The sequence below is a fragment of the Ovis canadensis genome, chromosome X (assembly GCF_042477335.2).
Source record: "Ovis canadensis isolate MfBH-ARS-UI-01 breed Bighorn chromosome X, ARS-UI_OviCan_v2, whole genome shotgun sequence".
In the NCBI taxonomy this organism is placed as follows: Eukaryota; Metazoa; Chordata; class Mammalia; order Artiodactyla; family Bovidae; genus Ovis; species Ovis canadensis.
Genome location: NC_091727.1, coordinates 58,237,914 through 58,265,197, shown reverse-complemented (window position 1 = coordinate 58,265,197; position 27,284 = coordinate 58,237,914). Strand labels below are relative to the sequence as shown.

At 40.6% G+C, this 27,284-nt stretch overlaps 1 protein-coding gene across 2 annotated transcripts in view; it reads left to right on the top strand.

Moving 5' to 3' along the window:
- The window catches only part of ZNF81 (zinc finger protein 81), a 123,702-nt gene that overhangs the window by 55,635 nt on the left and 40,783 nt on the right, over window positions 1-27,284 (top strand). The gene's annotated exons all lie outside the window — the stretch shown is intronic.

Here is a 27,284-nt window from a genome sequence, read left to right as displayed (position 1 = left end):
GAAGTTGAAGGGAAGGCAGGAGAGGCAGGCACACGTGGTGAAACTTTATGGACACATCGTGATCTCTGTCTGAGTTTTTTGCTTTTTCTTTCTTCCAAAAATGTTTGTATACTGTACCAACCCTTCTTCCACCATTTACTTTAGTTTCAATGCCTGTACCATAGAAGATTCCATATTATAAAAGAAGTCAAAAGCAGTCTTGAGGAGTCTACCAGATTGTCTAATGTCAGTTTGTTTTCTTTCTTTTTTTAAATTTTTTTATTCATTTCTTTTTTTCTTTTATTAAATTTTTTTTATTTTTATTTTTATTTTTATTTTTTTTGGTTTTTTATTTTTTTAATTTTAAAATCTTTAATTCTTACATGCGCTCCCAAACATGAGCCCCCCTCCCACCTCCCTCCCCATAACATCTCTCTGGGTCATCCCCATGCACCAGCCCCAAGCATGCTGCATCCTGCGTCAGACATAGACTGGAGATTCAATTCTTACATGATAGTATACATGTTAGAATGTCATTCTCCCAAATCATCCCACCCTCTCCCTCTCCCTCTGAGTCCAAAAGTCCGTTATACACATCTGTGTCTCTTTCCCTGTCTTGCATACAGGGTCGTCATTGCCATCTTCCTAAATTCCATATATATGTGTTAGTATACTGTATTGGTGTTTTTCTTTCTGGTTTACTTCACTCTGTATAATAGGCTCCAGTTTCATCCATCTCATCAGGACTGATTCAAATGAATTCTTTTTAACGGCTGAGTAATACTCCATTGTGTATATGTACCACAGCTTTCTTATCCATTCATCTGCTGATGGACATCTAGGTTGTTTCCATGTCCTGGCTATTATACACAGTGCTGCGATGAACATTGGGGTACATGTGTCTCTTTCAATTCTGGTTTCCTCGGTGTGTATGCCCAGAAGTGGGATTGCTGGGTCATAAGGTAGTTCTATTTGCAATTTTTTAAGGAATCTCCACACTGTTCTCCATAGTGGCTGTACTAGTTTGCATTCCCACCAACAGTGTAGGAGGGTTCCCTTTTCTCCACACCCTCTCCAGCATTTATTGCTTGCAGATTTTTGGATCGCAGCCATTCTGACTGGTGTGAAGTGGTACCTCATTGTGGTTTTGATTTGCACTTCTCTGATAATGAGTGATGTTGAGCATCTTTTCATGTGTTTGTTAGCCATCCGTATGTCTTCTTTGGAGAACTGTCTATTTAGTTCTTTGGCCCATTTTTTGATTGGGTCGTTTATTTTTCTGGAATTGAGCTGCATAAGTTGCTTGTATATTTTTGAGATTAGTTGTTTGTCAGTTGCTTCATTTGCTATTATTTTCTCCCATTCAGAAGGCTGTCTTTTCACCTTGCTTATAGTTTCCTTTGTTGTGCAGAAGCTTTTAATTTTAATTAGATCCCATTTGTTTATTTTTGCTTTTATTTCCAGAATTCTGGGAGGTGGATCATAGAGGATCCTGCTGTGATTTATGTCAGAGAGTGTTTTGCCTATGTTCTCCTCTAGGAGTTTTATAGTTTCTGATCTTACATTTAGATCTTTAATCCATTTTGAGTTTATTTTTGTGTGCGGTGTTAGGAAGTGATCTAGTTTCATTCTTTTACAAGTGGTTGACCAGTTTTCCCAGCACCACTTGTTAAAGAGATTGTCTTTACTCCATTGTATATTCTTGCCTCCTTTGTCAAAGATAAGGTGTCCATATGTGTGTGGATTTATCTCTGGGCTTTCTATTTTGTTCCATTGATCTATATGTCTGTCTTTGTGCCAGTACCATACTGTCTTGATGACTGTGGCTTTGTAGTAGAGCCTGAAGTCCGGCAAGTTGATTCCTCCAGTTCCATTCTTCTTTCTCAAGATTGCTTTGGCTATTCGAGGTTTTTTTGTATTTCCATACAAATCTTAAAATTATTTGTTCTAGTTCTGTGAAAAATGTGGCTGATAGCTTGATAGGGATTGCATTGAATTTGTAAATTGCTTTGGGTAGTATACTCATTTTCACTATATTGCTTCTTCCGATCCATGAACATGGAATATTTCTTCATCTATTAGTGTCCTCTTTGATTTCTTTCATCAGTGTTTTATAGTTTTCTATATATAGGTCTTTAGTTTCTTTAGGTAGATATATTCCTAAGTATTTTATTCTTTTCGTTGCAATGGTGAATGGAATTGTTTCCTTCATTTCTTTTTCTACTTTCTCATTATTAGTGTATAGGAATGCCAGGGATTTCTGTGTGTTGATTTTATATCCTGCAACTTTACTATATTCATTGATTAGCTCTAGTAATTTTCTGGTGGAGTCTTTAGGGTTTTCCATGTAGAGGATCATGTCATCTGCAAACAGTGAGAGTTTTACTTCTTCTTTTCCAATTTGGATTCCTTTTATTTCTTTTTCTGCTCTGATTGCTGTGGCCAAAACTTCCAGAACTATGTTGAATAGTAGCGGTGAAAGTGGACACCCTTGTCTTGTTCCTGACTTTAGGGGAAATGCTTTCAATTTTTCACCATTGAGGATAATGTTTGCTGTGGGTTTGTCATAGATAGCTTTTATTATGTTGAGGTATGTTCCTTCTATTCCTGCTTTCTGGAGAGTTTTTATCATAAATGGATGTTGAATTTTGTCAAAGGCCTTCTCTGCATCTATTGAGATAATCATATGGTTTTTATTTTTCAATTTGTTAATGTGGTGAATTACATTGATTGATTTGCAGATATTGAAGAATCCTTGCATCCCTGGGATAAAGCCCACTTGGTCATGGTGTATGATCTTTTTAATGTGTTGTTGGATTCTGATTGCTAGAATTTTGTTGAGGATTTTTGCATCTATGTTCATCAGTGATATTGGCCTGTAGTTTTCTTTTTTTGTGACATCTTTGTCAGGTTTTGGTATGAGGGTGATGGTGGCCTCATAGAATGAGTTTGGAAGTTTACCTTCCTCTGCAATTTTCTGGAAGAGTTTGAGGAGGATAGGTGTTAGCTCTTCTCTAAATTTTTGGTAGAATTCAGCTGTGAAGCCGTCTGGACCTGGGCTTTTGTTTGCTGGAAGATTTCTGATTACAGTTTCCATTTCCGTGCTTGTGATGGGTCTGTTAAGATTTTCTATTTCTTCCTGGTTCAGTTTTGGAAAATTGTACTTTTCTAAGAATTTGTCCATTTCTTCCACGTTGTCCATTTTATTGGCATACAACTGCTGATAGTAGTCTCTTGTGATCCTTTGTATTTCTGTGTTGTCTGTTGTGATCTCTCCATTTTCATTTCTAATTTTATTGATTTGATTTTTCTCTCTTTGCTTCTTGATGAGTCTGGCTAATGGTTTGTCAATTTTATTTATCCTTTCAAAGAACCAGCTTTTGGCTTTGTTGATTTTTGCTATGGTCTCTTTTGTTTCTTTTGCATTTATTTCTGCCCTAATTTTTAAGATTTCTTTCCTTCTACTAACTCTGGGGTTCTCCAACTCTTCCTTTTCTAGTTGCTTTAGTTGTAGAGTTAGGTTATTTATTTGACTTTTTTCTTGTTTCTTGAGATATGCCTGTATTGCTATGAACTTTCCTCTTAGCACTGCTTTTATAGTGTTCCACAGGTTTTGGGTTGTTGTGTTTTCATTTTCATTAGTTTCTATGCATATTTTGATTTCTTTTTTGATTTCTTCTGTGATTTGTTGGTTATTCAGAAGTGTGTTGTTCATCCTCCATATGTTGGAATTTTTAATAGTTTTTCTCCTGTAATTGAGATCTAATCTTAATGCATTATGGTCAGAAAAGATGCTTGGAATGATTTCGATTTTTTTGAATTTATCAAGTTTAGATTTATGGCCCAGGATGTGATCTATCCTGGAGAAGGTTCCATGAGCACTTGAAAAAAAGGTGAAATTCATTTCTTTGGGGTGAAATGTCCTATAGATATCAATTAGGTCTAACTGATCTAATGTATCATTTAAAGTTTGTGTTTCTTTGTTAATTTTCTGTTTAGTTGATCTGTCCATAGGTGTGAGTGGGGTATTAAAGTCTCCCACTATTATTGTGTTATTGTTGATTTCCCCTTTCATACTTGTTAGCATTTGTCTTACATATTGTGGTGCTCCTATATTGGGTGCATATATATTTATAATTGTTATATCTTCTTCTTGGATTGTTCCTTTGATCATTATGAAGTGGCCTTCTTTGTCTCTTTTCACAGCCTTTGTTTTAAAGTCTATTTTATCGGATATGAGTATTGCCACTCCTGCTTTCTTTTGGTCTCTATTTGCGTGGTATATCTTTTTCCAGCCCTTCACTTTCAGTCTGTATGTGTCCCTTGTTTTGAGGTGGGTCTCTTGTAAGCAGCATATAGAGGGGTCTTGTTTTTGTATCCATTCGGCCAGTCTTTGTCTTTTTGTTGGGGCGTTCAACCCATTTACGTTTAAGGTAATTATTGATAAGTATGATCCCGTTACCATTTACTTTATTGTTTTGAGTTCGGGTTTATATACCCTTTTCGTGTTTCCTGTCTAGAGGATATCCTTTAGAATTTGTTGGAGAGCTGGTTTTGTGGTGCTGAATTCTCTCAGCTTTTGCTTGTCTGTAAAGCTTTTGATTTCTCCTTCGTATTTGAATGAGATCCTTGCTGGGTACAGTAATCTGGGCTGTAGGTTATTGTCTTTCATCACTTTAAGTATGTCTTGCCATTCCCTCCTGGCCTGAAGAGTTTCTATTGAAAGATCAGCTGTTATCCTTATGGGAATGCCCTTGTGTGTTATTTGTTGTTTTTCCCTTGCTGCTTTTAATATTTGTTCTTTGTGTTTGATCTTTGTTAATTTGATTAATATGTGTCTTGGGGTGTTTCGCCTTGGGTTTATCCTATTTGGAACTCTCTGTTTCTTGGACTTGGGTGATTATTTCCTTCCCCATTTTAGGGACATTTTCAACTATTATCTCCTCAAGGATTTTCTCATGATCTTTCTTTCTGTCTTCTTCTTCTGGGACTCCTATAATTCGAATGTTGGAGCGTTTCATATTGTCCTGGAGGTCTCTGAGATTCTTTTAATTCGTTTTTCTTGTTTCCTCTCTGATTCATTTATTTCTACCATTCTATCTTCTATTTCACTAATCCTATCCTCTGCCTCTGTTATTCTACTATTTGTTGCCTCCAGAGTGTTTCTGATCTCATTTATTGCATTATTCATTATATTTTGACTCTTTTTTATTTCTTCTAGGTCCTTGTTAAACCTTTCTTGCATCTTCTCAATCCTTATCTCTAGGCTATTTATCTGTGTTTCCATTTTGATTTCAAGATTTTGGATCATTTTCGCTATCAATATTCGGAATTCCTTCTCCGGTAGATTCCCTACTTCTTCCTCTTTTGTTTGGTTTGGTGGGCAACTCTCCTGTTCCTTTACCTGCTGAGTATTCCTCTGTCTCTTCATTTTGGTTATATTGCTGCGTTTGGGGTGGCCTTTTTATATTCTGGTAATTTGTGGAGTTCTCTTTATTATGGAGCTTCCTCACTTTGGGTGGGGTTCTATCAGTGGCTTGTCAAGGTTTCCTGGTTAGGGAGGCTTGTGTTGGAGTTTTGGTGGGTGGAGCTGGGTTTCTTCTCTCTGGAGTGCAGTGGAGTGACCCATAATGGGTTATGAGACATCGAAGGTTTTGGGATAATTTTGAGCTGCCTGTATATTGAGGCTCAGGGGAATGTTCCTGTGTTGCTGGAGAATTTGCGTGGTATGTCTTGTTTTGGAACTTGTTGGCCCTTGGGTGGAGCTTGGTTTCGGTGTAGTTATGAAGGCATTTGATGAGCTCCTATTGCTTAATGTTCCCTGAATTCAAGAGTTCTCTAATGTTTTCAGTCTTTGGATTTAAGCTTCCTGCTTCTGGTTTTCAGTTTTATTTTTACAGTAGCCTCTAGACTTCTCCATCTATACAGCACCGATGATAAAACATCTAGGTTAAAGATGAAAAGTTTCTCCACATTGAGGGACACTCAGAGAAGTTCACTGAGTTACATGGAGAAGAGAAGAGGGAGGGGGTAGTTAGAGGTAACTGGAATGAGATGCGGTGAGATCAAGAGAGGAGAGAGCAAGCTAGCCAGTAGTCACTTCCTTATGTGTGCTCCATAGTCTGGACCGCTCAGAGGTATTTACAGTTATACGGGGAAGAGGAGAGGGAGGAAGTAGACAGAGGTGACCAGGAGGATAAGAGAGAGGAATGAGTAGGAGAGAGACAAATCCTGCCAGTAACCAGTTCCTTAGGTGTTCTCCAGCGTCTGGAACACACAGAGATTCACAGAGTTGGATAGAGAAGAGATGGGGGAGAAAAGAGACAGAGGCCACCTGGTGGAGAAAAAGGAGAGTCCAGAGGAGGAGAGAGTGGTCAAGCCAGTAATCTCGCTCTCAGGTAAACTTGGGTAGTGAAGTTTGGGTTTTTAAATGTACAAAATTGACAACAAAAACCTAAGAGCAAAGATTAAAAATCTGGAGTAGAGGTTGGATTTTCAAAGATACAATATTAAAGAAAAGCAGAAGGAAAAAGGAAGAAAGAAAAAAAGAATTATTAAAAAACAAACAACAAAACAAAACAAAACAAAACACCAACAACCATCCAAAGAGTATATATGGTGTTTGCCTTAAAAAAAAAAGTCTTTTTTTAAAAAATAGTAATACTAGGTTATAGAAATAAAAATTAGAGGAGAAATAGAAGACTTAACAATTTTTAAAAAAGCTAGGAAAAAAAAGAAAAAAAAGAAAAAAGCAAAAAAAAAAGGAATGATTTTAAAAATATTAAAAATATATCTGGCTCTTCTCTGATGTTATGGGCCGTGTGGGCTCACTTCCAAGGTGGTTCCCTCTGTTTAACTTCTTATGTTTGCTGGTTTTTTAGGCTCACTAGTTCAGTCGTGCTGTGGGGAGGGGGGATGCTGCAAACAAATAGCACTGTCGTGTGCACACAGTATCTCAGCCCCGCTTGGCCTGTCCTTTCTCGCGGCGCACAAACCGCTCCGGCTCTACGATGCTCAGCCGGGAACCGTCGGGGGCCGGCCCTAGGCTGCGTGCACTTCCCCGGTCCAAGCCGCTCAGGTTCGGCGTTCAGGCAGCCCTCAGAGGCACAAATGCGGCTGGGACTGCGCTTTGTGCTCTTCCCAGGTCCGAGTAGCTCAGGAGTTTGGCGAGCGCAATCGCCGCGGCTTGTCACCTTTTCCGCCGCTGCCGCTCAGCTCTCTGGGTGGACCGCTGGCGCACCCCGTGAGGCAGACTGTGACTGTCCAGCACCCCCAGAAGTCTTAGCAAAGGAGCCTGCTTGCAGTTAGGTACGTAAAGTCTCTCCAGGTCTGCAATTGCCCCTTTCCAGTCCTTACGGCTCTGGCTGCCTGTCCCCGGCGGGGAATGGTCTGCAGCCGGCTTTTTCCGTTCCGTCCTTTGTTCTGTGCTCGGTCCTGGCGGTGTCTTATGTTCGAGCTTTTCGCGTGGTAGCTATCCCACAGTCTGGTTTGCTAGCCCAAGTTAGATCGTTCTGGTTGCTCGTGGGGCATTCCTGCCCGATTCTTGCAAAGCACTGCAGCCCGGGCCTCCCGCGCGTCCCTGCCCTGCCCCCACTTCCCAATGGCGGATGCAGGCGTCTGTGCTGCTTTTCCGCTGGGGGAGTTACTGGTGGGCTTGTAATCTCTTGGTTTTAATTATTTATCTATTTTTCCTTCCTGTTATGTTGCCCTCTGTGTTTCCAAGGCTCGCCACAGACTCGGCAGGGATAGTGTTTCCTGGTGTTTGGAAACCTCTCTTCTTAAAATTCCCTTCCCTTCCCAGGACGGAGCTCCCTCCCCACCTCCTTTGTCTCCTTTTTCGTCTTTTATATTTTTTCCTACCTGTTTTTGAAGACAATGGTCTGCTTTTCTGGTTGCCTGATGTCCTCTGCCAGCCTACAGAAGTTGTTTTGTGGAGTTTGCTCGGCGTTGAAATGTTCTTTTGAGGAATTTGTGAGGGAGAAAGTGATCTTCCCGTCCTATTCCTCCGCCATCTTTTTCAGGATCTCCTTAAATTTTTATTTTTACTTTATTTTACTTTACAATGCTGTATTGGTTTTGCCATACATTGACATGAATCCACCACGGATGTACATGCATTCTCAAACATGAACCCCCCTCCCACCTCCCTCCCCATAACATTGGAGGCTAATTACTTTACAAGATTGTATTGGTTTTGCCACACATTGACATGAATCCACCATGGATGTACATGTGTTCCCCATCCTGAACCTCCCTCCCCATCCCATCCCTCTGGGTCATCCCAGTGCACCAGCCCCAAGCATCCTGTATCATGCATCAAACCTGGACTGGCGATTCATTTCACATATGATAATATACTTGTTTCAATGCCATTCTCCCAAATCATCCCACCCTTGCCCTCGCGCACAGAGTCCAAAAGACTGTTCTGTACATCTGTGTCTCTTTTGCTGTCTCGCATATAGGGTTATCGTTACCATCTTTCTAAATTCCATATATATGCATTATTATACTGTATTGGTGTTTTTCTTTCTGGCTTACTTCACTCTGTATAATCGGCTCCAGTTTCATTCACCTCATTAGAACTGATTCAGATGTATCCTTTTTAATGGCTGAGTAATATTCCATTGTATATATGTACCACAGCTTTCTTATCCATTCTTCTGCTCATGCACATCTAGGTTGCTTCCATGTCCTGGCTATTATAAACAGTGCTGCAATGAACATTGGGGTACACGTGTCTTTTTCAATTCTGGTTTCCTCGGTGTGTATGCCCAATAGTGAGATTGCTGGGTCATATGGCAGTTCTATTTCCAGTTTTTAAACAAATCTCCACACTGTTCTCCATAGTGGCTGTACTAGTTTGCATTCCCACCAACAGTGTAAGAGGGTTCCCTTTTCTCCACACCCTCTCCAGCATTTATTGCTTGTAGACTTTTGGATAGCAGCCTTTCTGACTGGTGTGAAGTGGTACCTCATTGTGGTTTTGATTTGCATTTCTCTGATAATGAGTGATGTTGAACATCTTTTCATGTGTTTGTTAGCCATCTGTATGTGTTCTTTGGAGAAATGTCTGTTTAGTTCTTTGGCCCAGTTTCTGATTGGGTCGTTTATTTTTCTGGAATTGAGCTGCAGGAGTTGCTTGTATATTTTTGAGATTAGTTGTTTGTCAGTTGCTTCATTTGCTGTTATTTTCTCCCATTCAGAAGGCTGTCTTTTCACCTTGCTTATAGTTTCCTTTGTTGTGCAGAAGTTTTTAAGTTTAATTAGGTCCCATTTGTTTATTTTTGCTTTTATTTCCAGTATTCTGGGAGGTGGATCATAGAGGATCCTGCGTGATTTATGTCAGAGAGTGTTTTGCCTATGTTCTCCTCAAGGAGTTTTATAGTTTCTGGCCTTATGTTTAGATCTTTAATCCATTCTGAGTTTATTTTTGTGTATGGTATTAGAAAGTGTTTGAGCTCCATTCTTTTACAAGTGGTTGACCAGTTTTCCCAGCACCACTTGTTAAAGAGATTGTCTTTCTCCATTGTATATTCTTGCCTCCTTTGTCAAGGATAAGGTGTCCGTAGGTGCGTGGATTTATCTCTGGGCTTTCTATTTTGTTCCATTGATCTATTTTTTCTGTCTTTGTGCCAGTACCATACTGTCTTGATGACTGTGGCTTTGTAGTAGAGCCTGAAGTCAGGTAAGTTGATTCCTCCAGTTCCATTCTTCTTTCTCAAGATTGCTTTGGCTATTCCAGGTTTTTTGTGTTTCCATACAAATTGTGAAATTATTTGTTCTAGCTCTGTGAAATTTACTGCTGGTAGCTTGATAGGGATTGCATTGAATCTGTAGATTGCTTTGGGTAGTATACTCATTTTCATTATATTGATTCTTCCGATCCATGAACATGGCATATTTCTCCATCTATTAGTGTCCTCTTTGATTTCTTTCACCAGTGTTTTATAGTTTTCTATATATAGGTCTTTAGTTTCTTTAGGTAGATATATTCCCAAGTATTTTATTCTTTTCGTTGCAATGGTGAATGGAATTGTTTCCTTAATTTCTTTTTCGACTTTCTCATTATTCGTGTATAGGAATGCAAGGGATTTTTGTGTGTTGATTTTATATCCTGCAACTTTACTATATTCATTGATTAGCTCTAGTAATTTTCTGGTGGAGTCTTTAGGGTTTTCTATGTAGAGGATCATGTCATCTGCAAACAGTGAGAGTTTTACTTCTTCTTTTCAATCTGGATTCCTTTTATTTCCTTTTTGTGCTCTGATTGCTGTGGCCAAAACTTCCAAAACTATGTAGTGAGAGTGGGCACCCTTGTCTTGTTCCTGACTTTAGGGGAAATGCTTTCAGTGTTTTCACCATTGAGGATAATGTTTGCTGTGGGTTTGTGATATATAGCTTTTATTCTGTTGAGGTATGTTCCTTCTATGCCTGTTTTCTGGAGGGTTTTTTATCATAAATGGATGTTGAATTTTGTCAAAGACTTTCTTTGCATCTATTGAGACAATCATATCGTTTTTATTTTCCAATTTGTTAATGTGGTGTATTATATTGATTGATTTGTGGATATTGAAGAATCCTCGCATCCCTGGGATAAAGCCCACTTGGTCATGGTGTATGATCTTTTTAATGTGTTGTTGGATTGTTTGTTAGAACTTTGTGAAGGATTTTTGCACCTATGTTCATCAGTGATATTGGCCTGTAGTTTTCTTTTTTAGTGACATCTTTGTCAGGTTTTGGTATGAGGGTGATGGCGGCCTCATAGAATGAGTTTGGAAGTTTACTTTCCTCTGCAATTTTCTGGAAGAGTTTGAGTAGGATAGGTATTAGCTCATCTCTAAATTTTTGGTAGAATTCAGCTGTGAAGCTGTCTGGACCTGGGTTTTTGTTTGCTGGCAGATTTCTGATTACAGTTTCAATTTCCATGCTTGTGATGGGTCTGTTAAGATTTTCTATTTCTTCATAGTTCAGTTTTGGAAAGTTGTACTTTTCTAAGAATTTGTCCATTTCTTCCACATTGTCCATTTTATTGGCATATAGTTGCTGATAGTAGTCTCTTATGATCCTTTGTATTTCTGTGTTGTCTGTTGTGATCTCTCCATTTTCATTCCTAATTTTATTGATTTGATTTTTCTCCCTTTGTTTCTTGATGAGTCTGGCTAATGGTTTGTCAATTTTATTTATCCTGTCAAAGAACCAGCTTTTGGCTTTGTTGATGTTTGCTATGGTCTCTTTTGTTTCTTTTGCATTTATTTCTGCCCTAATTTTTAAGATTTCTTTCCTTCTACTAACCCTGAGGTTCTTCATTTCTTCCTTTTCTAGTTGCTTTAGGTGTAGAGTTAGGTTATTTATTTGACTTTTTTCTTGTTTTTGAGGTATGCCTGTATTGCTATGAACCTTCCCCTTAGCACTGCTTTTACAGTGTCCCACAGGTTTGGGGTTGTTGTGTTTTCATTTTCATTCATTTCTATGCGTATTTTGATTTCTTCTTTGATTTCTTCTGTGATTTGTTGGTTATTCAGCAGCGTGTTGTTCAGCCTCCACATGTTGGAATTTTTAATCATTTTTCTCCTGTAATTGAGATCTAATCTTAATGCATTGTGGTCAGAAAAGATGCTTGAAATGGTTTCGGATTTTTTTAATTTACCAAGGCTAGATTTATGGCCCAGGATGTGATCTATCCTGGAGAAGGTTCCATGTGCACTTGAGAAAAAGGTGAAATTCATTGTTTTGGGGTGAAATGTCCTATGGATATCAGTTAGGTCCAACTGGTCTATTGTATCATTTAAAGTTTGTGTTTCCTTGTTAATTTTCTGTTTAGTTGATCTGTCCATAGTTGTGAGTGGGGTATTAAAGTTTCCCACTATTATTGTGTTATTGTTAATTTCTATTTTCATACTTGTTAGCATTTATCTTACATATTGTGGTGCTCCTCTGTTGGGAACATATATGTTTATAATTGTTATATCTACTTGCATTGATCCTTTGATCATTATGTAGTGGCCTTCTTTGTCTCTTTTCACAGCCTTTGTTTTAAAGTCTATTTTATCTGATATGAGTATTGCTACTCCTGCTTTCTTTTGGTCTCTATTTGCATGGAATATCTTTTTCCAGCCCTTCACTTTCAGTCTGTATGTATCCCTTGTTTTGAGGTGGGTCTCTTGTAGACAACATATATAGGGGTCTTGTTTTATGTATCCATTCAGCCAGTCTTTGTCTTTTGGTTGGGGCATTCAACCCATTTACATTTAAGGTAATTATTGATAAGTATGATCCCATTGCCATTTACTTTATTGTTTGGGTTTGAGTTTCTGTGTTTCTGGTCTAGAGAAAGTCCTTTAGCCTTTGTTGGAGAGCTGGTTTCGTGGTGCTGAATTCTCTCAGCTTTTGCTTGTCTGTAAAGCTTTTGATTTTCCTTCAGATTTGAATGAGATCCTTGCTGGGTACAGTCATCTTGGCTGTAGGTTATTTTCTTTCATCACTTTAGGTATGTCCTGCCATTCCCTCCTGGCCTGAAGCGTTTCTATTGAAAGATCAGCTGTTATCCTTATGGGAATCCCCTTGTGTGTTTGTTGTTTTCCCCTTGCTGCTTTTAATATTTGTTCTTTGTGTTTGATCTTTGTTAATTTGATTAATATGTGTCTTGGGGTGTTTCGCCTTGGGTTTATCCTGTTTGGGACTCTCTGGGTTTCTTGGACTTGGGTGATTATTTCCTTCCCCATTTTAGGGAAGTTTTCAACTATTATCTCCTCAAGTATTTTCTCATGGTTTTTCTTTCTGTCTTCTTCTTTTGGGACTCCTATGTTTGAATGTTGGAGCATTTAAAATTGTCCCAGAGGTCTCTTAGATTGTCTTCATTTCATTTAATTGTTTTTTTTTTCCTCTCTGTTTCATTAATTTCTGCCATTCTATCTCCTACCTCACTTATCCTATCTTCTGCCTCCATTATTCTACTGTTGGTTCCCTCCAGAGTGTTTTTTATTTCATTTATTGCATTATTTATTATATATTAGGTCCTTGTTAAACCTTTCTTGCATCTTCTCAATCCTTGTCTCCAGGCTATTTATCTGTAACTGCATTTTGTTTTAAAGATTTTGGATCATTTTCACTGTCATTATTCGGAATTCTTTATCAGGCAGATTCCCTATCTCTTCCTCTTTTGTTTGGTTTGGTGGGTATTTATGCTGTTCCTTTACCTGCTGGGTATTCCTCTGCCTTTTCATCTTGTTTATATTGCTGTGTTTGGGGTGGCCTTTCCGTATTCTGGCAGTTTGTGAAGTTCTCTTTATTGTGGAGTTTCCTCACTGTGGGTGGGGTTGGACAGGTGGCTTGTCAAGGTTTCTCGGTTAGGGAAGCTTGTGTAGGTGTTCTGGTGGGTGGAGTTGGATTTGTTCTCTCTGGAGTGCAATGAAGTTTCCAGTAATGAGTTATGAGATGTCAGTGGGTTTGGTGTGACTTTGGGCAGCCTGTATATTGAAGCTCAGGGCTATGTTCCTGTGTTACTGGACAATTTGCATGGTATGTCTTGCTCTGGAACTTATTGGCCCTTGGGTGGTGCTTGGTTTCCGTGTGGGTATGGAGGCATTTGATGAGCTCCTGTCGATTAGTGTTCCCTGGAGTCAGGAGTTCTCTTGTGTTCTCAGGATTTGGACTTAAGCCTCCTGCCTCTGGTTTTCAGTCCTATTCTTACAGTAGCCTCAAGACTTCTCCATTTATACAGCACTGATGATAAGACATGTAGGTTAAAGATGAAAAGTCTCTCCACATTGAGGGACACCCAGAGAGGTTCACAGAGTTACATGGAGAAGAGAATAGAGAGGAAGGAGATAGAGGTGACCAGGAGGAGAGGAAAGGGAATCAAAAGAGGAGAGAGCAAGCTAGCCAGTAATCACTTCCTTCTGTGCTCTCCACAGTCTGGACTGCTCAGAGATGTTCACAGAGTTATACAGAGAAGAGAAAAGGGAGGAAGGAGACAGAGGTGGCCAGGAACATAAAGGGGGAAATCAAAAGGAGAGAGACAGATCTAGCTAGTAATCAGTTCCCTAAGTGTTCTCTATAGTCCGGAACACACAAAGAGATTCACAGAGTTGGGTAGAGAAGAGAAGGGGGAGGGAGGGGATAGAGGCGACCTGGTGGAGAAAAAGGAGAGTCCAAAGAGGGAGAGCACAGTCAAGCCAGTAATCTCACTCCCAAGTAAAAATGGGTAGTGAAGATTGGGTTCTTAAAGGTACAAAATTGATAACAAATACCAAAAAGCAAAGATTAAAAATCTAGAGTAGAGATTGAATTCTCAAAAATACAATATTAAAGAAAAAAACAGTCAAAAAATGATAAAATATATATCTATGAAGTTTGCTTTAAAAAATAGGGTCTTTTTTTTTTTTTTTTTGCAAAGTAATAGTAAGCCTGGTAGGCTGCAGTCCATGGGGTCGCTAAGAGTCAGACGTGACTGAGTGACTTCACTTTCACTTTTCACTGTCATGCATTGGAGAAGGAAATGGCAACCCACTCCAGTGTTCTTGCCTGGAGAATCCAGGGATGGGGGAGCCTGGTGGGCTGCTGTGTAAAAGGAGTCGCACAGAGTCGGACATGACTGAAGCAACTTAGCAGCAGCAGCAGCAGTAAGTTATAAAAATGAAAATTAAAAGAGTAATAGAGGAATTAAAAATAAGAAAATTTTTAATTAAAAATTGATAATAGCAAAAATATATCTAGGACTTTCTCTGGTGGTGTTGTGGACAGTGTGGGGTCAGTTCATTTTCAGATAGTTCCTTCATCTGGCTTATACTTCTCAAAATCTGTAGGCCCCTTCCTATCTAGTTGGTGCTAACTACAGGGTTTTATCTATTGCACCTGTCACTTTCAAAGTGGTTCTCTCGTTTATTTTAGCTTCTTCTGTTTGCTGGTCTCTTCAGTGTTTAATTTCCGCCCTGACACAAGGGGGCGGTGGTGGACACTTTTTTAGGCTCCCTTGTTCAGTGGTGCTGTGGGGAGGGAGGAACACTACAAACAAATAACACTGGCGTTTGCTCGCAGTGTCTCAGCCACGCTGGGTTTGCCCCTGCTCACTGCGTGTGTGCTTTCCCTGTCTACCCTGCTTAGGCTCTAGGTTGCTCTGCCGGGAACTATCTGAGGCTGGCCCTGGTTTGTATGCACTTCCCAGGTCTAAGCAGCTCAGGTTCAGGTACTCGGGTACTCCACAAAGGCGCAGACTTGGTTGGGCCTGTGTTTTGTGCCCTTCCCAGGTCTGAGCAGCTCAGGTGACCAGGTGCTTGGTGAGCACGGTTGCTGCAACTTATTGCCTCCCCCATCCCTGCCACTCAGTTTTCTGGGTGTACAACCAGCGCACCTTCTCGGGTGTGCTGTGTGTCTCTTCTGGGGAGCTGATCTCTGGCTGCAACCCTCCCAGCAGATATCAACCGTCCAGAATCCTAAGAAGTCTTGGTTAGCAACGAAGCTTGCTTGCAGTTTGGTAGATGATGCCTCTCTGGGGCCGCGATTGCCCCCTTCCAGCTCTGGCTGCCCTCGCCTGCCTGTCTCCAGTTGGGGGTGGGTTGGTCCGCTGCCGGCTAGCTCTGCTCAGTCCTTTATTCTACGAGAGGGCCTGGCAGTGTCTTAGGTTAGGGGTTTTCACGGGATAGCTATTCCACAGTCTGGGTTGCTATCTCAAGTTAGTTCCCTCAGATTGCCCTCGGGGCATTAGGCCCTGTCCTTACTCTAAGCAATGCAGCCCTGCCCAGTCCCCGCTTGCTAGTGGGGGATACAGGTGTCTGCGCTGCTTCTCCGCTGGGGGAGTTACTGTTGGGCATGTAATCTGTGGGTTTTAATTATTTATTTATTTTTCCTCCCGGTTATGTCTGAGGTTCCAAGCCTCACCACAGACTCGCCAGGGAGTGTGTTTCCTGGTGTTTGGAAACCTCTCTTTTTTTAAGACTTGCTTCCTGGGACAGATCTCCATCCCTACCTCTTCTGTCTCTCTTTTTATCTTTTATATTTTTTCCTACCTCTTTTCGAGGACAATGGGCTGCTTTTCTGGGTGCCTGCTGTCCTTTGCCACCAATCAGAAGTTGTTTTGTGGAATTCACTCAGCGTTCAAATGTTCTTTTGATGAATTTGTGGGAGAGAAAGTGGTCTCCCTGTCCTATTCCTTTGCCATCTTAGGACTGCTCCCTCCAGTTTGTTTTCTAACTCTACTTCTTCTACTTCTTATCATCTTCTTCCTTCTCATTGTCAGGCATTGGTTGGGAAGTAGGCACTCATCTCCATCAGGTAGTCTTCTGTGAATTCCTCTGGTGTGCTGCCTATTAGCACTTGAATTTCTCCAAGATCCATACCTTGAAACCCTTATCCCCTGCCCTTTTGGGTTTTTTTGTTTTTTGTTTTTTTTTTTGTTTTTTGCCACATCCACAACTTCCTGATTTCCTTGATGGGCTCTGTCATAAATCCTGTGAGGTCATACACAACATCTGCACAGTTTTCTCCAACAGGATTTTATTGTTTTGGGCTTGATGGCTTTTGTGGCTTTTTCTATAACAATGGCATCTTCAATAATGTAATCCTTTCAGACTTTAAAGATGTCCTCTCTATTTGGAGTCTTCTTCCATAGTGTTGACAATCATTTCCATAGAAGACTGTGTATAATGAGCCTTCAAAGTCCTTAGTTCAGTTCAGTTCAGTTCAGTCGCTCAGTCGTGTCCGACTCTCTGCGAGCCCATGAATCACAGCACGACAGGCCTCCCTGTCCATAACCAACTACGGGAGTTCACTCAGATTCACGTTCATCGAGTCAGTGATGCCATCCAGCCATCTCATCCTCTGTCGTCCCCTTCTCCTCCTGCCCCCAATCCCTCCTAGCATCAAAGTCTTTTCCAATGAGTCAACTCTTCGCATGAGGTGGCCAAAGTACTGGAGTTTCAGCTTTAGCATCATTCCTTCCAAAGAAATCCCAGGGCTGATCTCCTTCAGAATGGACTGGTTGGATCTCCTTGCAGTCCAAGGGACTCTCAGGAGTCTTCTCCAACACCACAGTTCAAAAGCATCAATTCTTCGGCACTCAGCTTTCTTCACAGTCCAACTCTCACATCCATATATGACTACTGGAAAAACCATAGCCTTGACTAGACGGACCTTAGTCGGCAAAATAATGTCTCTGCTTTTGAATATACTATCTAGGTTGGTTATAACTTTTCTTCCAAGGAGTAAGTGTCTTTTAATTTCCTGGCTGCAGCACCATCTGCAGTGATTTTGGAGCCCCCAAAAATAAAGTCTGACACTGTTTACACTGTTTCCCCATCTATTTCCCACGAAGTGATGGGACCAGATGCCATGACCTTCGTTTTCTGAATGTTGAGCTTTAGGCCAACTTTTTCACTCTCCTCTTTCACTTTCATCAAGAGGATTTTTAGTTCCTCTTCACTTTCTGCCATAAGGGTGGTGTCATCTGCATATCTGAGGTTATTGATATTTCTCCCGGCAATCTTGATTCCAGCTTGTGTTTCTTCCAGCCCAGCATTTCTCATGATGTACTCTGCATATAAGTTAAATAAGCAGGGTGACAATATCCAGCCTTGACGTACTCCTTTTCCTTTTTGGAACCAGTCTGTTGTTCCATGTCCAGTTCTAACTGTTGCTTCCTGACCTGCATACAGATTTCTCAAGAGGCAGGTCAGGTGGTCTGGTATTCCCATCTCTTGAAGAATTTTCCACAGTTTATTGTGATCCACACAGTCAAAGGCTTTGGCATAGTCAATAAAGCAGAAATAGATGTTTTCTTGGAACTCTCTTGCTTTTTCCATGATCCAGCGGATGTTGGCAATTTGATCTCTGGTTCCTCTGCCTTTTTCAAAACCAGCTTGAACATCAGGAAGTTCACGGTTCACATATTGCTGAAGCCTGGCTTGGAGAATTTTCAGCATTACTTTACTAGCATGTGAGATGAGTGCAATTTACGGTAGTTTGAGCATTCTTTGGCATTGCCTTTCTTTGGGATTGGAATGAAAACTGACCTTTTCCAGTCCTGTGGCCACTGCTGAGTTTTCCAAATGTGCTGGCACATTGAGTGCAGCACTTTCACAGCATTGTCTTTCAGGATTTGAAATAGCTCAACTGGAATGCCATCACCTCCACTAGCTTTGTTCGTAGTGATGTTTTCTAAGGCCCACTTGACTTCACATTCCAGGATGTCTGGCTCTAGGTGAGTGATCACACCATCGTGATTATCCGGGTCGTGAAGATCTTTTTTGTACAGTTCTTCTGTGTATTCTTGCCACCTCTTCTTAATATCTTCTGCTTCTGTTAGGTCCATACCATTTCTGTCCTTTATTGAGCCCATCTTTGCATGAAATGTTCCCTTGGTATCTCTAATTTTCTTGAAGTGATCTCTAGTCTTTCACATTCTGTTGTTTTCCTCTATTTCTTTGTATTGATCGCTGAAGAAGGCTTTCTTATCTCTTCTTGCTATTCTTTGGAACTCTGCATTCAGATGCTTATATCTTTCCTTTTCTCCTTTGCTTTTCGCTTCTCTTCTTTTCACAGCTATTTGTAAGGCCTCCTCAGACAGCCATTTTGCTTTTTTGCATTTCTTTTCCATGGGAATGGTCTTGATCCCTGTCTTCTGTACAATGTCACGATCCTCCATCCATAGTTCATCAGGCACTCTATCTATCAGATCTAGTCCCTTAAATCTGTTTCTCACTTCCACTGTATAATCATAAGGGATTTGATTTAGGTCATACCTGAATGGTCTAGCGGTTTTCCCTACTTTCTTCAATTTAAGTCTGAATTTGCTAATAAGGATTTCATGATCTGAGCCACAGTCAGCTCCTGGTCTTGTTTTTGTTGACTGTATAGAGCTTCTCCATCTTTGGCTGCAAAGAGTATAATCAACCACCTGATTTAGAGGCTGAACTAGAGATATATTGTTTGCGGGCACTTGAATTACTTTAATGCCTTTAAGTTTAACACCTCAGGTTCTGGGTGGCCAGGGTATATTGTCCAAGGTCAAAAGGACTTTAAAAGACAGTCTCTTACTGGAAAGGTACTTCCTGACCTCAGAGACAAAGCATCGATGGAACCAATCCAGGAAAAGAGTTGTGGTTCTTCAGGCCTTCTTGCTGTACAATCAAAAGACTGGCAGCTGGTGTTTATCTTTTCCCATCAAGGCTTCCCTGGTGGCTAAAATGGTAAAAAATCTGCCTGCAATGCAGGAGACACGGGTTAGATCCCTGAGTCAGGAAGATCCCCTGTGGAAGGAAATGGCAACCCACTCCAATACACTTACCTGGAGAATCCCATGGACAGAGGAGCCTGGAGGGCTAAAGTCCATGGGATCTCAAAGAGTTAAGACTAAAACTCAGGTCTCAGGATTAGTATCTTTATAGATAAGGGCAGTCCTGTTCATAAACTCAGCTCCTTTTGAACAAAACAGTAGCATTAGCATATCCATTCCTGCCTTAAATCCTGGTGCTTGCTTCTCTTTCTTACTAATAAATGTCTTTTCTGAAATTTTTTCCCCAGAATAGGGAACGTTTGTCCGTATTCAAAATCTGTTCAGTCAGGTATCCCTCTCCTCAGTGATTTTTCTACATGGTATCTGGAACTCATCTGCTGCCACCTGGTGGGTACAAGCTGCTTCTTCTCTTATCTTGACATTTTAAGGCTTCCCTGATAGCTCAGTTGGTAAAGAATCCACCTGCAATGCAGGAGACCTGGGTTCGATCCCTGGGTTGGGAAGATCCCCTGGAGAAGGAAAAGGCTACCCACTCCAGTGTTCTGGCCTAGAGAATTCCTTGGACTACACAGTCCATGGGGTCGCAAAGAGTCAGACACGACTGAACATCTGTCAGTCAATCCTGATATCCCTACCTTCAATCCTGGTGCTTGCTTGTCTTCCTTACTAATAAATGTCTTTTTTCACATATTTCTGGCAGAATGCTAAGTCGCTTCAGTCGTGTCCAATGAACATCCAGGACTGATCTCCTTTAGGATGGACTGGTTGGATCTTCTTGCAGTCCAAGGGACTCTCAAGAGTCTTCTCCAACACCACAGTTCAAAAGCATCAATTGTTCGGCGCTCAGCTTTCTTTATCGTCTAACAGCTCACATCCATACGTGACCACTGGAAAAACCATAGCCTTGACTAGATGGACCTTTGTTGACAAAGTAATGTCTCTGCTTTTCAATATGCTGTCTAGATTGGTCATAACTTTCCTTCCAAGGAGCAAGCATCTTTTAATTTCATGGCTGCAGTCACCATCTGCAGTGATTTTGGAGCCCAGAAAAATAAAGTCTGACACTGCACTATTTCCCCATCTATTTCCCACGAAGTGATGGGACCAGATGCCATGATCCTAGTTTTCTGAATGTTGAGCTTTAAGCCACCTTTTTCACTCTCCTCTTTCACTTTCATCAAGAGGCTCTTTAGTTCTTCTTCACTTTCTGCCATAAGGGTAGTGTCATCCTCATATCTGAGGTTATTGATATTTCTCCCGGCAATCTTGATTCCAGCTTGTGCTTCATCCAGCTCAGCATTTCTCATGATGTACTCTGCATAGAAGTTAAATAAGCAGGGTGACAATATATAGCCTTGACGTACTCCTTTTCCTATTTGGAACCAGTCTGTTGTTCCATGTCCAGTTCTGACTGTTGCTTCCTGACTTGCATACAGATTTCTCAAGAGGCAGGTCAGGTGGTCTGGTATTCCCATCTCTTGAAGAATTTTCCACAGTTTATTGTGATCCACACAGTCAAAGGCTTTGGCATAGTCAATAAAGCAGAAATAGATGTTTTTCTGGAACTTTCTTGCTTTTTTGATGATCCATCACATTTTGGCAATTTGATCTCTTGATTCTGTAGCCACGGCCATATTGCTTTCTAGTCATACACATTGGCTAGCTTAGGCATTACTTGTGTAGTTGTTGGTGTTTTTCAGTCACTAGTCCTATCCCACTCTTTGTGACTCCATAGATTGCAGCACGCCAGGCTCCTCTGTCCTCCACTATCTCCCAGAATTTGCTCAAATTCATGTTCGTTGAGTTGGTGATGCAATCTAACCGTCTCATCCTTTGTCATCCCCCTCTCCTCCTGCCTTCAGTCTTTTCATCATCAGGGTCTTTTTTTAGTGAGTCAACATTTCACATCAGGTATCCAAAGTATTGGAGCTTCAGCTTCAGCATCAGTCCTTCCAATGAGTATTCAGGGTTGATTTGTTTTACGATTGACCAGTTTGATTTCCTTGCAGTCCAAGGGACTCTCAAAGCTGTGATCCATGAAGGGGAACTAGTGCAATAGCAACCTTTAAAGATGTTCACTTTAATTTGAGGCATTTGCCACCCATTTTCATGGTAGTGGGTGAGGAAAAAGTTTTTTTCCACTTTCTTAGGTTCCCTGGCAGGATCTAAAAATTAAACTGACAGAAACAGATTAACAGGAGAAAACCATACACATTTGTTTGTAAGTTTTATGTGACACGGGAGTCTTCATAAGGAAAGGAAGCCACAAAGAAACAGTTAGACTTCAGGAGTTCTGGGCTGGGTTTGGTGAAGACTGGATGGTTGTGGAGGAATATGATAAGTCAGAGAGTGTGAGGGAAGTTTAGTTAACTGGGAGAGACTTAGCACAAACTGTTTCTTAGGGTCCCTTTGGTTTTCTGAGATAAGGATGCTCCTTTCCTCTCAGTGTAAGATGGGAACCTTTCACATGAAGGTTAAATGACCTGTTTCAGGGAAGAAGGACAGGGGGAAAGGTCAGAGTGACCTCACTGCTTTTGCTGTCTTCTCAAAGTCCTTCATTTTAAAGTATTCAATATAACAAGGTGCATATTTGGGAGTAACACATCCTGAAACACATCTGTAATACTGTATCTTAAATTTTTGCTCACTTTTAAGATAAAGTGTCTACAGAAATTTTTCAGGGCAGTAGGGCTGATCTCAAAAGGGAAGATGGGTGGAAAGTTCAAGAGAGAGAGGAGATATGTTCATCTATGGCTGATTCATGTTGATATTTAGCAGAAAACAACAAAATTTTGTAAAGCAATTATCCTTCAATTAAAAACAAATTAAAATTTAAAAAAGTTATCTAGAATTTTTTGGGTCAGTTTCTCACTTGGCAGTAGGTCGTCTTCATCAGCGTTATAGATCCAGTATGGGACAGTAAGAGCCCAGATGCCAGTCACTGCCTCATCTGTGGTTTCCTCCAGAAGTTTGCCTTGGTGAAATCTCCCCAAGAAACTGAAATTATAGCATGCAGGCTCTACTGCAGAAAACCTCTTGAGTTCTTTCGTGTGGTTTCTCAATGGAACTGAGGTAGGCATGATAGACTGTAGAGGGACTGAGCCATATGACATTTCAGTTCTTTCCATTCTTCTGCAACAAGCTTCACATCCCCTCCTGCTCCTTGCCCAACCATCCGGCCAAAGCTGTAACCATGTGCCTGGCTTCTGCTCATACTGGTCATGAGTTTCTGTCCCCCCTGCCCTGTGTATGGATGCTCACCTCTGAAACTATTCTCTGAGTAAGTGTTGTGAACCATTTCTGACCTTCCCCAACTCTTAGTACAGGCATCCCTCATTTTAATTCTGCTTTGTTTTATTGTGCTTTACAGATATCATGAGCTTTTTCTTTTTTTCAGTACTTTTCTATCATAGCTTATTGCAAGATATTGGATATATTTCCCTATGCTATATAGTACGTGCTTGTTGTTTATCTATTTTAGGTATGGTATGTACATCTCTTAATCCCATACTCCCAATTAACCCCGCCCACTTTGGTAGCCATTAAGTTTGCATTCTGTGTCTGCTTCTGTATTGTGTGTGTGTGTGTGTTGTGTGTGTTTTAACAAATGGAAGGTTTGTGGGCAACCTGGCATTCAGCGACTCTGCTGGCACCATTTTCCAATAGCATTTCCTCACTGCCTGTCTCTGTGTCACATTACAGTAATTTTTGCAGTATTTCAAACTTTTTCATTATTATTATAATTGTTTTGATGATCTGTAACCAGTGATCTCTGATGTTACTATCAATCCATGAGTCTAGGATGGCAAACTTAGATGATAAATATGTGTTCAAACTGCCCTCCTTCCTGTCTCTCATCCTCTCCTCAGGCCTCTTTTTCCCTGAGACATAGTAATATTGAAATTAGGCAAGTTGATAAGCTTACAGTTGCTTCTTAAGTGTTCAATTGAAAGGGAGAGTCTCTCACTTTAAATCAAAAGCTAGAAATGATTAAACTTAGTGAGGAAGGTGCATCAGAAGTTGAGGTAGGCTGAAAGCTAGGCCTCTTGTACCAGTTAGTGAAGTTGTGAATGCAAATAAAAAGTTCTTGAAGGAAATTCAAAGTGCTGTTCCAGTGAACACATAAGTGATAAGAAAGAGAAACAGCCTTATAGCTGATACAGAGAAGCTTTTAGTGGTCTGGATAGAAGATCAAACCAACCACAACATTCCCTTAAGCCAAAGCTTAATCCAGAGCAAGGCTGTAACTCTTTTCAGGTCTGTGAAGCCTGAGAGAAGTGAAGGAAGCTGCAGAAGAAGTTTGAAACTAGCAGAGGTTGGATCATGAGGGTTAAGGAAAGCTGTCTCTGGAACATAAAAGCGCAAGATGAAGAAGCAAGTGCTAATGTAGAAGCTGCAGCAACTTATCCAGAAGATCCAGTTAGAATAACTAATAAAGATGGCTACACCAAACAGCAGTTTTCCACTGTACATGAAACAGCTTTATATCAGAGGAAGACACTATCTAGGACTTTGATAGCTGGAGAGAAGTACCTGGCTTCAAAGATTCTCAGGACAGGCTGGCTCTTTTGTAGGGGCTAGTGCAGCTAGTAACTTTAAGAAGAAGCCAGTGCTCACTGACCATTCTGAAAGTCCTAGTGCTCTTAAGAATTATGGTAAATCTACTCTGCCTGTCCTCTGTAGGTGGAACAACAAAACCTGGATGACAGCACATCTGTTTACAACATGGTTTACTGAATATTGTAAGTCCACTGTTGAGAACTATTGCTCAGAAAAGATTGTTTTCATAATATTACTGCTCACTGGCAATGTAGCAATACACAAAAGCTATAATGGAGATGTTGTTGCTCTTGCTCAGTTGCTCAGTTGTGTCCGACTCTTTGTGACCCCATAGACTGCAGCACGCCAGGCTTCCCTGTCCTTCAGCATCTCCCAGAGCTTGCTCAAATTCATGTCCACTGAATCAGTGATGGACATCTAACCGTCTCATCCTTTATCATCCCTTCCCCTCCTACCTTCAATTTTTTCCCAGCATCAGGGTCTTTTCTAATGAATGGGCACTTCACGTCAGGTAGTGAAAGTATTGCAGCTTCAGCTTCAGCATCAGCCCCTCTAATGAATACTCAGGATGGATTTCCTTTAGGATTGACTGGTTTGATGTCCTTGCAGCCCCAGGGACTCTCAAGAGTCTTTGGCTCAAAAGCATCAATTCTTTGGCACTCAGCTTTCTTTATGGTTCAACTCTCACATCCATACATGACTACAGGAAAAACCATAGCTTTGACTAGACAGACCTTTGTAGGCAAAGTAATGTCTCTGCTTCTTAATATGCTGTCTAGGTTTGTCATAGCTTTCCTTTCAAAGAGCAAGCATCTTTTAATTTTGCAGCTGCAGTCATCATCTGCAGTGATTTTGGAGCCCAAGAAAATAATGTCTGTCACTGTTTTCATTGTTTTCCCATGTAGCCCATGGGACTGGATACAATGATCTTTGTTTTTTGAATGTTAAGATTTAAGCCATCTTTTTCACTCTCCTCTTTCACCTTCATCAAGAGGCTCTTTAGTTCCTCTTCAGTTTCTGCCATAAGGGTGGTGTCTTCTGCATATCTGAGGTTATTGATATTTCTCCCAGCAATCTTTCCAGCTTGTGCTTCATCCAGCCAAGTATTTCACATGATATACTCTGGATATAACTTAAATAATCAGGTGACAACATACAGCCTTGATGTACTCCTTTCCCAATTTACAACCAGTCCGTTGTTCCATGTCCAGTTCTACCTATTGCTTCTTGGCCTGCATACAGGTTTCTCAGGAGGCAGGTAAGGTGGTCTGGTATTCCTGTCTCTTTAGGAATTTTCCAATTTATTGTGATCCACACAGTCAGAGGCTTTAGCGTAGTCAATGAAGCAGTAGATGTTTTTCTGGAATTCTCTTGCTTTTTCAATGATACAACAGATGTTGGCAATTTAATCTCTGATTATTCTGCCTTTTCTAAATCTATCTTGAACTTCTGGAAGTTCTCAGTTCTTGTACTGTTGAAGCCTGGCTTGGAGAATTTTGAGCAATTAGTTTGATAGCATGTGAATTGAATGCAATTGTACTGTAGTCTGGAAATTATTTGACATTGCCCTTCTTTGGGATTGAAATGAAGACTGACCTTTTCCAGTCCTGTGGCCACTGCTGTTTTCCATATTTGCAAGCATATGAAGTGCAGCACTTTAACAGCATCATCTTTTAGGATTTGAAATAGAGATGTACAATGAGATTAATGTTTTTATGCCTGCTAGCACAATAGCAGTTCTACAATCCATGGATAAAGGAGTAATTTCAGCTTAAGTCTTATTATTTAAGGAATACATGGCATTGAAACATGTATAATATCTTATGTGAAATGAATTGCCAGTCCAGGTTTGATGCATGATACAGGATGCTCGGGGCGGGTGCACTGGGATGACCCAGAAGGATGGTATGGGGAGGGAGGTGGGAGGGGGGTTCAGGATGGGGAACACGTGTACACCCGTGGCAGATTCATGTTGATGTATGGCAAAATCAATACAGTATTGTAAAGTAAGTAGCCTCCAATCAAAATAAATAAATTTATATTAAAATAAGTAAATAAATAAAAAAGAAATGCATCTCATAATGCTTCAGCTGCTATAGGTAGTGATTTCTTGGATAGATCTGGGCAAAGGCAATTGAAAATCTTCTGAAAAGGATTCACCATTCTAGATGTCATTAAAAGCATTCATGACTCATGGGAGGAGGAGTCAAAATATCAACATTAACTGGAGTTGGGAAGATGTGGATTCCAAACATCATGGTTGACTTTGAGGGTTTCAGGACTTCATTGAAGGAAGTAACTGCAGATATTAGAAAGAGCAAGAGAATTAGAATTTGAAATAGAGCCTGAAGACGTGACTGAACTGTTGCAATCTCATTGTGAAACTTGAATAGATGAGGAGCTGCTTCTTATGTGTGAGGAAAGAAAGTGGTTTCTTGAAATAGAATCTACTCCTGGTGAAGATGCTGTGAAGATTGTTGAAATGATAACAAAATGTTTAGTGTATGACATAAAGTTAGTTGATAAACAGTGGCAGCATTTTGGAGGATTAACTCACATTTTGAAAGTTCTATTATGGGTAAAATGTGTCAGACAACATCAGATGCTACAGAGAAGTTGTTCATGAAAGGAAGGGTCGGTGAGGCAGACTTCATTTGTGTCTTATTTTAAAAAATTGCCACAGCCACCCCAACCTTCAGGAGCCACCATCCTAATCAGTCAGCACCCATCAACATCAAGGCAAGACCCTCCATCAGCAAAATGATTATGACTCACCAAAGGCCCAGATAAGGGTTAGCATCTTTTAGGAATAAGTGCTGTGCTATGCCCAATGTTCAACTCTTTGCTATCCCTTGGATTGTAACCCACAAGACTCCTCTGTCCATGGGTTTTTCCAGGCAGAATACTGGCGTGGGTTGCCATTTACTGCACCAAGGGATCTTCCTGACCCATTGTCTCTTACATCTCCTGCACTGGCAGGCAGATTCTTTACCTGGGAAGCCCTTTACGAGTAAAGTATTTTCTTTTTTAAAATTAATTTATTTTAATTGGAAGATAATTACTTTACAATATCATGGTGATTTTTGCCACACATCAACATGAATCAGCCACAGGTACACATGTGTCCCCCCATCCTGAACCCCCCCTCCCACCTCACTCCCCACCCCATCCCTCTGGGTTGTCCCAGAGCACTGGCTTTCAGTGCCGTGTTTCATGCAATGAATTTGCACTGGTCATCTGCATTACATATGGTAATGTATATGTTTCGATGCTATTCTCTCATATCATCCCACCCATGCCTTCTCCGACATAGTTCAAAAGTCTGTTCTTTACACCTGTGTCTCTTTTGCTGCCTTGCATATAGGGTCATCATTACCATCTTTCTAAATTCCATATACATGTGTTAATATACTGTATTGGTGTTTTTCTTTATGACTTACTTCACTCTGTATAATAGGCTCCAGTTTCATCCACCTCATTAGAACTGACTCAAATGCATTATAACTGAGTAGTATTC